This window comes from Dipodomys spectabilis, unplaced genomic scaffold (genome assembly GCF_019054845.1).
Source record: "Dipodomys spectabilis isolate Male_0828 unplaced genomic scaffold, ASM1905484v1 ptg000054l, whole genome shotgun sequence".
In the NCBI taxonomy this organism is placed as follows: Eukaryota; Metazoa; Chordata; class Mammalia; order Rodentia; family Heteromyidae; genus Dipodomys; species Dipodomys spectabilis.
Window position 1 is genome coordinate 9,354,786 of NW_024870731.1, and position 13,592 is coordinate 9,368,377.

The 13,592-nt window shown below is 36.5% G+C and overlaps 1 long non-coding RNA gene across 4 annotated transcripts in view; it reads right to left on the bottom strand.

Moving 5' to 3' along the window:
* Nucleotides 1–13,592, bottom strand: part of LOC122108155 — a 43,550-nt gene that overhangs the window by 12,836 nt on the left and 17,122 nt on the right. For all 4 annotated transcript variants that reach the window (XR_006147486.1, XR_006147487.1, XR_006147484.1 and 1 more), the window contains exon 3: nucleotides 1,954–2,006. This is a non-coding gene — a long non-coding RNA (uncharacterized LOC122108155). The remainder of the gene's footprint in view (nucleotides 1–1,953; nucleotides 2,007–13,592) is intronic.

The window sequence follows — 13,592 nt, forward strand, 5'->3', positions numbered from 1 at the left end:
TTCAAAGCAAGTTCCAAGCCTTTCTTACAGCCCCTTTGTAACAATTGACCAATATAACTGAAAAAGAAATAGAGATAGAGTAAGACACATTTAATTGTTAGTATGTCTAGTCAACTCCCTAACTTTTAATAACAAATGTAGAGAAACCTTTAACAATATTGATAAAATGTAAGAGGAACATAAATTAATAGCATTAAATGAAGCAGTATCATGGTAGACTATATAAAAAGAATATAAAAATATTATGAACCTGACACTCATAAATTTGAAAAAAATGAACAGATTTATCAATAAACAAACTCTATTAAAACTCATACAATATCAACTAGATAATGTACAGCATCCTAGAGCGCTTCAGGAAATTAAATTTGCTATAAGTTTCAGGAGCCTCCAAATTTAAATAGTTTCATTGGAGATTTCTACCTGATGGTAAAACAAAAAAAAAGGTCTCACAGTCTCATCTGGTAAGTTGAAGGAAAGGAATGCTTTCTAATTATTTTGGGGTAGTAATATAATATATAATATATGTATATATTTATATATATGTATATATAGACACAGAGTCTGATTATTCATGCAAAAATATTCAATGGAATGTTAACAAGCAGAATCCAACAATATTTCAAAAAGACCTTAAATCATGATCAAATAAAAATCAGAAAGAAGAAGAAAATAACAACAATAAGACAATAAGAAGATAATGAAGTTATTGGAAATAGAAAAATGTAATATATAAACACAGCCACATGCATTCCAAGCTTATATCACATGACACAACTTAACTATTTTCTGGTGGATTTTTTTGGGGGGTCCAGTTGTGGGGTCTGAACTCTGGGCCTGGGTGCTGTCCCTCAGCTCTTCAGCTCAAGGCTAGCACTCTACCAGTTGAGCCACAGCGCCACTTTCGGTTTTTTTCTTTTTGCTTATGTGGTGCTGAGGAATCGAACCCAGGACCTCATGCATGCAAGGCAAGCGCTCTACCACTGCGCCACCTTCCCAGCCCCAAGGATTTTTTTTGTTTTTAAAGTACTGTCTCTATATTGTGAAAGGTGGCTTCCATCTTGCTCTGTAACCCAGGCTGTTCTCAAACTCATAAATTTCCTACGTTTTCCAAGTGCTGAGATTCCAAGCATTTATCCCATGGTGAGTTTGAAACTCAGTCTTGTGCACTGTCTATGAGAGTCTCATGAAAATTTGATTCAACAAATTTAATATACAAAAAAGGATGTTCCAAGTTATTATAGGAAAATGCAAACAAAAGGAAAGGAATTAGAATATTAGATAGAGCTTGAGGTCAAAGTAGATAAAGACACATACCAAGGAGTTCATATTGAAGACGTTATGGCCAGAAACATTTAATCATCTTACAACCAAATAAACACAAGTGGGCTGGGAAGGTGGCTCAGTGGTAGAGCGCTTACCAAATAAACACAAGTCTTAGAAATATAGCAAAAAATTGAAAGAAATAAGAACCTACAGGCCACAACCTTTATTAATCAGAAGATGAAGAGGACTGTCCTACAAGACTCATGGATATAGATGAAGGCTACTTCATATATCATTGGAGTAAAATCTAAACTGTTGAAATCAAAACAGATGTGTTGGCAAATGTCTAGCAATTGTATTCACCATCTTTTTTCAATGGTTTGACTATGAGTGAGACCACCTCATCCACACCATCTCTTGCTCCATTCCATCACTTCCTTCCCTTACTGCTTGGCTCAGTCCTACTGTGCTACCTTTGCCCTACTGCCTCTCATTTGGGGAAAGGAAGGGGATTGACAAAATGGTGAGACAAAGTACAAAGGGTGAACCCACACAACAGTGATACTTGCAAGACACTATGTTAGAAATGAACCTTACAGCTTGTACGGGGAGGGGAGTTAGGAGGAGGGAAAGTGGGAGTAAACGAGGGAGGGAGTAACACTGTTTAACAAGAAATGTACTCATTACCTTATGTTTGTAACTGTAACCCCTCTGCACATCACCTTGACAATACAATTCAACTGTAAAAAAAAAAGAGAATATCAAATTATCAAAGACATGTTGGTGTCGATCAGAATCACCCAGGTAGTTCACAAGAAGGTCACAGAGGCCTGACATTGCCTAACAATTCTAGTAAATACATTCCATAAGCCTGTATTTGCCTTCTAAGAGCCAAGTAAACTGTATCTAATAGTTGGGACTGGACATAGAATGTTCTGATTGGCACATCAACTCTAGGGCTAGAAAAGGATACTTTTTTCTAGTAATGGGGCTTGAATTCAGTGTCTTACACTCTCTTTGTTTTTTCCCCTCATGGCTGACACAGTACCACTTGAGCCATACCTCCAGTTCTAGCCTCTTGCCTGTTAATAATTGAAGGTAACTGTCTTACAGATTTGCCTGTCTAGGCTGGCTTTGATCTGAGATTCCTGAGTAGCTAAGACTATAGACATGAGCAATTGGTCTCTGGCTAGGGTCATTCTTATCAAACCACATACCAAGGAGACTTCAACAGGAGAGCTAAGATACAACTTTCCAATGAGTAAAAAGAAATTTGGTTAAAAGAACCAACATGTCTACATATAGGATCGGAATAGTATAAAAATTTTGATTAATTGCATAGTTTTAGACACTTAAATGTGCCCAAGTTTAAGCCTCTTCTTAGTCCCATAGGATCATATGATTATAAATACGATATTTGTGGTTCCCATCTTCACAACAATCTATCTTCTACCCTGTGCTGGCTATAACCTAAGTAACTTAAGTTTTCTTCCTTGTAGTTTTCCTTTACTTATATTTTTATTGTAAAAATAGTGTACAGAGGGGTTACAGTTACATGAGGAAGGGAATAAGTACATTTCCTGTTGAGCATTGTTACCTCCTCCTTTGTTTTTCCTCTACTATCCCTTCTATGGAATGGTCTCATGTGTTCTGATGGGTCATTTTAAAGCAACTGTAATGCTTCTGCCTATTTATAGAGAGGACTTCTTTTACCATCAGGTTGGGTGATACCGTAAACTCTGAACCTCACCCCTGATGAGGCTTCTGGTCTACACCAGCATGTCTTTGATAATTTGATCATATTCTCTTTAAAAAACTATATATTCTATTTTATTGTAAAGATGAGGTACAGAGGGTTTAGTTATGTAAGTAAGAAAATGAGTACATTTCTTGTCAGTGTTAACCCCTGCCTCATTTTCTCCCATTTTCCCTCCCTGGCTCCCCTACCCTCCAATAGTAAAGTTCATTTCCAACCTAGTGTCTTATGAGTATGGCTGTTGCATTGGTTCACCTTTGTCCTTGGTCTCACCATTTTGTTATTCCCCCTTCTTTCCCCAAATCAGATAAACATATATATAAGACACAGGGACAAAATAAAAACCAGTGACAACAGGGAATAAACCAAAGGAAAAAATGAAAGAAAAAAAGAAGTAACTTCACAGAGTACAATTTAAAACAAACCTCTTGTTTCCATATTTTGTAGTTCATTTTGATTAGCATCATTTTATCTGTTCATATGCATACCGCTATTGAGCTATGGTGAACCTCTGCTGGAACTATCCTAGACATATACTAATTATTACAAATGGGGGACATTATGGAACCTATGTTTCTTTGGGGTCTGTCTTACTTCACTTAATATGATTTTTTAATGTCCCTCTTTCTGATAGATTCATAGAATTACATCTTGGAGGCTCAGAAGTAGCAAATGATTTCTGATTTGCATCCTGACACATTACTGGCATGTGAAATATACAAATTCTCCTTCATAAGAATTTTCCAAACATGAGTATAGTCCCTTCTTTCTATTCCCTGAAGAAGTGAAAAAGGGTAATCGTTTTGTCTGTTTGGTGTCAAAGATGACGTTCAAGTCCTTGTGAATTTTAAGCGTGTCTTTTGCCACTGAGCTATCCACCAGTTTCCTAAAGTGAAAATTATTTATTGTATATTTTAAAATTGTATTATACAAATGAGTGATTTTAATTTTGGAATATATTTGTAGACATGCATGATGTCTTTGTCTTTAATTATAGAGTGTATCACAGAGAACTTCCTCTGGTAGTGGTAGACATCTTTAGAACCTTCCTTAGTAGGAAATTTGCCCTGGATCACAAGTTGACTTTAGAATCCAAACTAAAACAATAATAAGACTATGAAGCTACTAGAAGGCTACAATCTGAAATGTATGTGTTCATTTCAGTATATAAGTTATTTGCTTATCAGGCCTTTTATATAAATTCATAGTGTAGAGTATTGAGATCTAAAATATCCAACATTTTTAATCTTTTAGACCCAAATTGAATTTCATCTGTTTGAGAAAGTAAGTTTAATATACAGATATAATTTAAACTTTTTGTGAAATCAAAGAAATAAATTAGTTTTAGTAAAGGTGTGTGAACAGAACATTTTTCTTGCCTTAAGTTCTGAAATATTTAATAATAGGTAAATATTTTAACATCTTTCCTAGGACAGACATCAATGAGAGTCATAATATAGGAACATGAAATTCTCTCTTACATTTTAATATATTTGAAAGTATCATTACGTGACTTGAAATGCTTTGAGGAAATCAATAAGTGATACATATTCATTGCAAAATTTTCAATATTGAAGGAAGCAAGTAACATTTCTTTTTAAGCAAGATTATACATAAGTTTACAGAGCATGTGACAGGTAAGATCTTTTCATTTCCTTTGGTCAGTAGCAATTCATAGACTTGAGCATGCTAAAATTTACAGTTAGCCTCTTGATGGAATATAAAATTGATAAGCAGTCTAGATAGCATTTGGAAAATATATGAACGAAATGTGTTTTGCATTTAATGAGTTTCACTGATAATCTTCATAAAAATCAAGAAAATGATTTCAAAGACTATTTTTCAAATCAAAGTATTTAAGAGCTAAGGATATCTGTTTTGTTTAGGTTTAGTGTTTTAACCATTGTTTAACTTCATTGTTTTATAAATTGAGTGAGCATAGTCTTTGGTAAAATCTCTCAGAATCTATATATCTATCAATAAACACTATATGGAAACCAACAAATATATTTCTAAAATTCTTCTTTAGTTTTCACCATCAAGACATATTATCCATAACATCTAGTTCCAGAAATGTATCTTGACTTCATTGTATGCAGGAATTAGGAGAATAATACAATAATGTGTGCTCAATTATGAGGAATGCCCAAGGTGCAGAAGTTACCATATTTTTTTATATCAAAGTTCACTATTTGATAAAAAAAAAATTCTTCGGCCAGGTGCCTTTGACAAAGGCTTGTCATCCTAGCAACTTAGGAGGTTGAGTTTTGAGGAAAATAGCCAGAAGTCAATCTTTGGCTTACATGGTAGAGTACTAGCCTTGAGAAAAACTGCTCAGAGACAGTGTCCAAGCCCTTAGTTCAAGCCCCAGGTTAGCACAAATGAAAATCTTAACTGATTCAAAATTGCTCTTAATAGTTACCAGAAGATTTTAAGATTCATTCTTTGTATTTACTTACTATTTATTTACTTACTATCTTTAAGGAGTTTCAATTCGACATGTCAATCATGAGGACAACACGTCTCACTCAATGGATTCAGTTTGCATGTGTGTTTTTAATCCCTGTTCATTGTCAAGAACATTCCTGTATTATGTATACTATGATCAGTTTTGTCATTTACCTCTCTGGTCTAGTTGTATGTATACTTTTGCCATACTCATATCATATTTATTTAATCTCACTTTTGAAAATGTCTTGGTCATGCTAGCAGTAGTTTTCTAATCAATTTCATTAAAAATATCTAAGTGATTTAGAAATATGACATAATATTTACCAAATTACATATTAAATTTGCACTACATTAATGCAACATACAGAAATTAGTCCATAGGTGAAATAAAGACAGGTTGATTAAACTCATATTTACAAAACACTTGTTTCCTTATTGCATGTTATCATTGTTTAGACCTCAAAGTCAAAAAGACTCCAAGATCTGCATTCTATTGCTGCTGCTTTATGCTTCCATGAATAAATTATTCAGTTAGGTGAGTTCATAATTCCTATAAACTCTTTGGGCAAAATTTTTTCCAAATCTTCTTGTAAAATCCAAACAGCTTGTACCTTTTAATGTGATTCTTTCAACTTCTATCATTTCTATGAGTGTTTTCAATTTTTAGTCAGCATTGAGACCCCATATTTTTCTTTAGATTCTACCATCCATAGTTTGCTAGCTGGAAATTCTATAGGTATTAAACCATCAGATAATGTAGCTGTAACTAAACTGATCACACATTCATTTAAAATCAATAGAAGCAGCTGGACACATGTGGCTCACACCTATAATCCTATCTACTCAAGAGGCTGACATCTAGGGATCTCTGTTCAAAGCCAGCCAGGACAGGAAAGTCTGTGAGACTCTTATCTCCAATTAACCACCAGAAAACCAGACATAATATTATGGTAGGACACTTGCCTTGAGCTGAAGAGCTTAAGGACAGCACCCAGGCCCAGAGTTCAGGCCTCACGACCAACAAAAAAAGAAAGAAAGAAAGAAAGAAAGAAAGAAGGGGAGGGGGAACGGGGAGGATTGGGTGGTGGGGCAGGGGGAGGATGGGAAGGGATGGGAAGGGGAAACAAAGGAGGAGGCTACAATGCTTGATAAGAAATGTACTCATTATCTTGCCCATGTAATTGTAACCCCTCTGTACAGTATTTTCACAATAAAAAAAGAATGTATAGCATTGATTAACAATAACCAGTTGGGAAAAATCAAGTAAATATGAAGCAGCATGATAAGATCCAATTAAACAAAGTAATCTAGACTCACACATTGGTTACTAGAAAGAAAGAACATTGGAATCATCCTTATAATATATGTGTTTAAAGCTGGAGGGAATATGCTTTAGAGAGCCACCTGATGGAGGCTTGGCCCAATGTGTGTACATACAACTAGATTTTCTTTTTTTTTGTTTTGTTTTTGGGTCCGGTTGTAGGGCCTGAACTCTGGGCCTGGGTGCTGTCCCTCAGCTCTTCAGCTCAAGGCTAGAGCTCTACCACTTGAGCCACAGCGCCACTTCCGGCTTTTTTCTTTTTGCTTATGTGGTGCTGAGGAATTGAACCCAGGGTCTCAGGCATGCAAGACAAGCGCTCTACCACTGAGCCATCTTCCCAGCCCCTACAACTAGATTTTCAACAGGTATGTTATTCTTTTTTTTTAAAACAAAGACAAAAACCTCTTGTTTACATTTCCTGGAGTTCACTTCAATAAATATTATTTTATATATAAAAAAAGAAAGAAAGAAAGAAAGAAAGACCACTAGAAGCAAAACAAAACAGGCCATAGGATATAACAGTATTAATGAAATACAGCAATTTGTGGGACAATTTAGTCTGAATCAACCAGATGTTAGAAAGGAGAAGAGAGACATTATGGTTAGGTTCAGATTCAATAATTAAAATGTACAGGATCTCAGACAACTCTCTCAGAGTTTGTTTGAACAGGAACAAGTTTATAATTTCCCCCCATGGAATAGTAATGAGAATTTCAAAAGCTCCCCGTGGCTAAATGGATTTTGCATAAATACATAATGCAAGAGCTGAAGTCTAAGACAAGTATACACTAACAATACTCAAAAGACAAAGTAGGTGGCATTTGAAAATCTAGAGTAGAAAGGGTTAAGGGTATATAGAATAAGCAGTAGTGTGCTTGCCAGGCTCTGAGTTCAAATCCTATATGATCAAAAGGAAAGAGAGATGGGGAGAAATACATAAAGTATAGTCATTCAAAAGAGGTAAAAACAAGGGACAAAGGCATAGAAGAGGGAAAAAAGCAATTATCACAATGCTGATAAGCCAACCAAGACAAATTTAAACTAAAGAAAGTCGGGAGGGGTTGCAGGTACATGCTTAGACCAGTTATCAGGAGGTGAATACCATGGCTTGTGGCAAGCCTCCCTGCCCCGAAAAAAGTTTTCATTTCCATAGATGGGTTTGGATTTCCCTACTTGTCAGATGGTATGCCATGCTTCTTGCCTGGACCAACTTCAAACTACATCCTCCTACCTATAGCTCTCACATAGCTGATATTACAGGTATGTGCTATTAGAATGCCCAGCCTGTTCTATTTTTAAAAAATTATCATAAAGATGATGGAAAAGGGGTTATAGTTATATAAGTCAGGTGCTGAGTACCTATCTTTTTGAACAGTGTCATCTTGTCTTTCATTTTCCTCAGTTTTTTTTCCCTCCCAATTTGCTACCCACAAGTTGTATAGTTCATTTTCAAGGTAGTGTCTAGGGAGTGTCACTGTAAAATTAATTCATCCTTTGGGCCACCATTTCTGTGTTTCCTGTTATATTCCTCAAATCAAATAAAATTACATACAAGACAGAAAGCACAGAAGTCAAAAGAAGTGACAAAAGGGGAAAAACAGAAAAAGAAAAACAAAACACAAAAGTAAAATAAACAATCTCATTTTCATTTCTTGAAGTTAGTTCCTATACACATCATTTTATACGATCATATGCTCATAGCTATTGAGTCTTTCTGATTCTCTTTTAAGTGTTTCCTCCTTTAACCTCTCTATGTGAATGTTTTTGAGACCTGTTTTTTTGTTTCTTGTCAGTTGTAGGGCTTGAATTCTGGGCCTGGCCACTATTCCTAAGCTCTTCAGCTCAAGGCCAGCATTCACTTGAGCCACAGCACCACTTTCGGTTGGTTTTCTGGTTGTTTATCGGAGATAAGAGTCTCCTGGACTTTCCTGTTTGGGCTGGCTTTGAAATGCAATCCCCAGATCTCAGGCCCTTGAATGTTTAGGATTACAGGCATGAGCCACCAGTGCCTGGCTAGTCCTGTTTAATCTGTCATGTCCAAGTGTACTTTAAGAAAAAAGCTTTGCTATTTATTTATTTATTTTTGGCCTGGGCTGGACTGAAACCATGATTCTCTTGATTCTCTTATTTCTGCTTTCCAAGTAGCTGGGATGACAGAAGTGACCCTCTTATGAATACATAGAAGCAGATGTTTCTTTATAAGCCAATTTAAAAATGTCTGTCTTTCAACTGCAAATAATATATTCTATCAACACGTATGACTGATACATGTTTGGTCTGAGCTGTGTATTATTTCATAACGTCTATTTGTATTACATCATACTTAGTGTTTCTGTATTGTTATGTCTTCTTTGCTTGGAATACTTCGGTTATTGATGAAAATTTGATGTTTGCTATAGATTGATTTTATGTTTATATCTGCTCATGTGATTTTAATAACCTATTCTCTTCTTCCTTACTGACTTATATGTGATTGGCCATTTTTAACTGTTTCAATCGTTTATGGTTTATTTTGCTTTCCTTAGCTCATTTATAGTTGCATTCTTTTTATTTCAGAACAATGTATAATGTATACACATTGTTCTTCTATCTTTTGATTTAATTTTATATTGAAACCATATCTGAATGGTAACTTTAATAAGTGTTCCCCAAAGACTGATTTGTTCAAGGTGTGGTCTCCAGCCTGTGGCATTGTTTGGAGGCCAGGAAACCTTTAAGAGCTTCAGCCTAGTGGAAAGTTCTTAGGTTCCTGGAGATACAGATTTGGGATCATTGCTTCTTCACTTTGTATCCTAGCCACCATAAGGTCAGTAGCTTCTTCCACAATGCACTCTCAATATGCTATGTCTTGACTAGCCACAGGCTCCAAAGCAAAAGGGTTAATTAACCTGATTGAAAACACAAGCCCAAATAAACATTTCCTTTTTAAACTTTATTTTATTGTAAAGATGCTGTACAGAGGGGTTACAGTTACGTGAGTAAGGCAATGAGTGCATTTCTTGTCCAGCATTGTTACCCCTTCCCTTATTGTTTTCCACTATCCCTTCCCTCACCTCCCTCACTACCCCTCCCCCACCACTGCATGAAGTTGTAAAGTTCATTTCCAATATACTGTCTTGTGGGTATCCTTGTTGCAATGGGTCATCCTGAGACCTTGTTTCAGTATTTTGTTATTCCTCTTCTACTCCCCAAATTAGACAAATGTATATACAAGATATAGAGTACCAAAAATCAAGTACAATGACAAGGGATATACCATAGGGGGAAGAACATACAAAGGAAACAAAAAAAATCACATAGAACATTTCCTCTTATTACTCTGCCTTATCTCAGGTATTTCCTTACAGCAACAAGGGCTGACTAATGCAATCTGTTTGTCAAAGCTTCCCTCGCTATCGCTTGGTTAAAGCTTACCCTCTAGTAGATTGCTCCAGGAAGATAAATGTGGATGGTGTTCTTTGAGTGCCTGCCTACTCCTTCAAAATTGTCTTGTTTTCAGTAGCTTTGTGTGTGTGTGTGTGTGTGTGTGTGTGTGTGTGTGTGTGTGTGTGTGTGTGTGTTTGTGTTAGTACCAAGAACTCAGGGCCTCACATTTTTTTGAGTGTGTGTGTCATTCTTGAGACTTGAACTCAGGGACTGGACACTGTCCCTGAATTTCTTCTACTCAAGACTAGCACTCTACCACTTGAGTCACAACTCCTCTTCCAGTTTTTTTGAGTAGTTTAGTGAATATAAGAGTTTCAAGTATTTTTCTGCCTGGGCTGGCTTTGAACTGCAATAATCTGATCTCTGTTTCCTGAGTAGCTAGGATTATAGGTGTGACCACCATGGACCTCTACCACTTGAGTCTTACTTCCAGCTCTGCTTTCTATTATTATTTTAATATATATTTTATTGTAAAAATACTGTACAGAGGGGTTACAGTTACATGAGTAAGGTAATGTGTACATTTCCTATCGAGCATTGTTACCCCCTCCTTTGTTTTTCCCCTACCATCCTTTCCCTCTCCACCTCCCCAACTCCTCCCTCCCTCACCAAGTTGTAAAGTTGTTTTCAACATTGTATCTTGTACATCTCTTTATTACAGTGGGTCAACCTGTCTCCTTATTTCAGCATTTTGTTATTTCCCTTCCCCTCCCCAAATTAGAAGAACGTAAGGCACTGGAATCACATACAATGAAAACAGTGGTTATACCAACAACATACAAAATAAACAAAAAAAAATCACATAATACACTATAAGTACATTAAAAACAAGTAGAAATGGTCAAAAGCTATGTACATATGATCATATAAGATGATGCTAAGCGAAATTAACCCCAAGATATGGACACAAGTGGTTTTATCTCTCTTGCTGTTGATTATTTTTGAGACAGTGTCTCAAGGGCTGCTTTCCTGGGCTTGATTCAAGCCATAATCCTCCAGATCTCAGCTTCCTGAGTAGCTGGGATTACAGGCGTGGGATGCCTGCACCTGATTTTGTTTCATTCTTCATTTCACTTGGTTATGAGGGTTCTTATGTCAATTTCTTTAATATTTATTCTTTGTGTGCTCTAAAATTTTCTTTATTTCAGGTATGGTTTTTAGCTTTTCTTCTTCTATATCTTCCTTTACTCATTGTCTTTGATGTCTCCATGGTTTTGTCCATTCAGTGTTTATATTTTTGAACAAGTGATTTATATTCCTATAACATGCTATAGACACAGGCACAAAATATGATAAGTAGTGTAGAGAGTGATCTAAATAGACTGAAGAGTGAGCTTTAATTCCCTAATCCCCAGAATTGGAAAATGTTAAGACTTCTGGTTGGAACCAAATTCTAATCACAGGTAATCTTGTAACATAGGAGAGGAAGATTTTTATTTATTTTTGGGGGGGTTGATTTTGGGGCTTGAACTCTGGGCCTGGGCTCTGTCCCTCAGCTCTTCAGCTCAAGGTAACTTCAATCTACCACTTGAGCCACAGAGCCTCTTGTGGTTTTCTGAGTGGTTTATTGGAGATAAGAATCTCACAGGCTTTCCTGTCCTTCCTAGCTTTGAGCCATGATCCTCAGATCTCAGCCTCCTGAGGATTACAGGCTAAGGTTACAAGCGTGAGCCACTACAAAAGAGACAGAGGAGTTTGAGTATAGAACTAAGAGAGGATACACTGACAAGAGGAAATTGTTAAACACCAAGAAATTTATATAGCCTCCATTAACTATCAAAGATACAAAAACAGATTTTCTTCTAGTGCCTTATGAAGGATGTGATATGTATATCAATATGTACATAATGTATTTGAAATGATGTGGAAAATTTTAAATTTGGCTCTTTAAAAACTGGAAACTTGGAGGGGGGAGGCTGGGAAGGGAGGTGAAGGGTAAACAAAGGAGGAGGCTGCAATGCTTGGTAAGAAATGTATGCATTATCCTGCCCATGTAATTGTAACCCCTCTGTACAGTATGTTCTCATATAAAATAAAATAAAATTAAAAAACAAAACAAAACTGGAAACTTACCAAAGAAAAACAGTCTCCTTAGAGAGTAAGATCCACACACTATAGCTCATTGCATTTACACTGTCATACCATTAACATTCATTCTACTGATATACTGTCCCTCTGTCTCTCTTTCTCTGTGTCTCTTTCTTTCTCTTTCCTGTGTGTGCTTATTATGTTTGTGTGTGTTACAGGAAGGGACTGAACCTGAGGATTTACAATCTTATGCATGCTGGTTAAGACTCTTGCATCTAAACAAACCTTCAGGCCTTTTGTTTGTATTTTGTTTAGCAAATGGACCATAATTTCCACATAAGGGTTCCACATTCAAAAATCTCCACATACTTGAATCTCTCATTTTTCAATCAGTTCTACAGTCCACAGACTGTATTTTTTTTACCTTCAGGAGAAGATGAAGGCCATCTAATTTTATATTTCTTTAACCCATATCTGTTTTAAGGAAGACACTATGTAGCACAGGTTCTGTGTATGATCTACAAACTCCCCATAGGTATAACAGGAGAATACCCCAATCTCTAGCCTGGCCACATGCTCAGTACCCAATCCCACGCTCATTAACTAATGCAATAAATAAAATCATTATTGTGTCAAAGGTAATTACGTTAGTGTTTGTGTTGCTAAGCCACTAAACGTATAGTAGTTTGTTACAAATGCTAGTGAAAATTAGTTAATACAGTGATACTATGGATATATCTTTTAATTTTTAAGTATTTATTTTTAATTTTCAAAATTAACTTTAGGTTTACAAAGCAGTTTATGAATACAATCCCATCTTGATCATGGTCACTCCATTCATCATGTTATTTCTCCTTTTCTTTTCCTCCTCCTCCTGCTCCTCGCTCTCCTCCTCCTCCTCCTCCTGCTCCTTCTCCTTCTCTGTGTGTGTGTGTTTATGTGTATGTCATAAATGTAGACTGGTTATGGGGTTTGGACTTAAGAGTCTGGTCTCTGTGCCTTATTTTTGCTCAAGGCTAGCTAGTCCAGACGCTTTTGGGTGATTAATTAGACATAAGAGTCTCAAGGTCTTTCTTTCCAAGGCAGGCTTTGAATCAAGATCCTCAGCTCTCAGCCTCCTGATACCTGGGATTAGAGAGATGAGTCATAGGAGCTTGGCTTTATCATGATTTTAATTCTAAAAGTGTGGAGAGCTGCGGGAGCCACGACCAAAGACGGCGCAGCCGTAAAAATGGCGCGGCCGTAAAAATGGCGCGGCTGCAAAAATGGCGCGGTCGCAAAAATGGCGCGGTCGCAAAAATGGCGTGGTCGCAAAAATGGCGCGGCCGCAAAAATGGCGCGGCC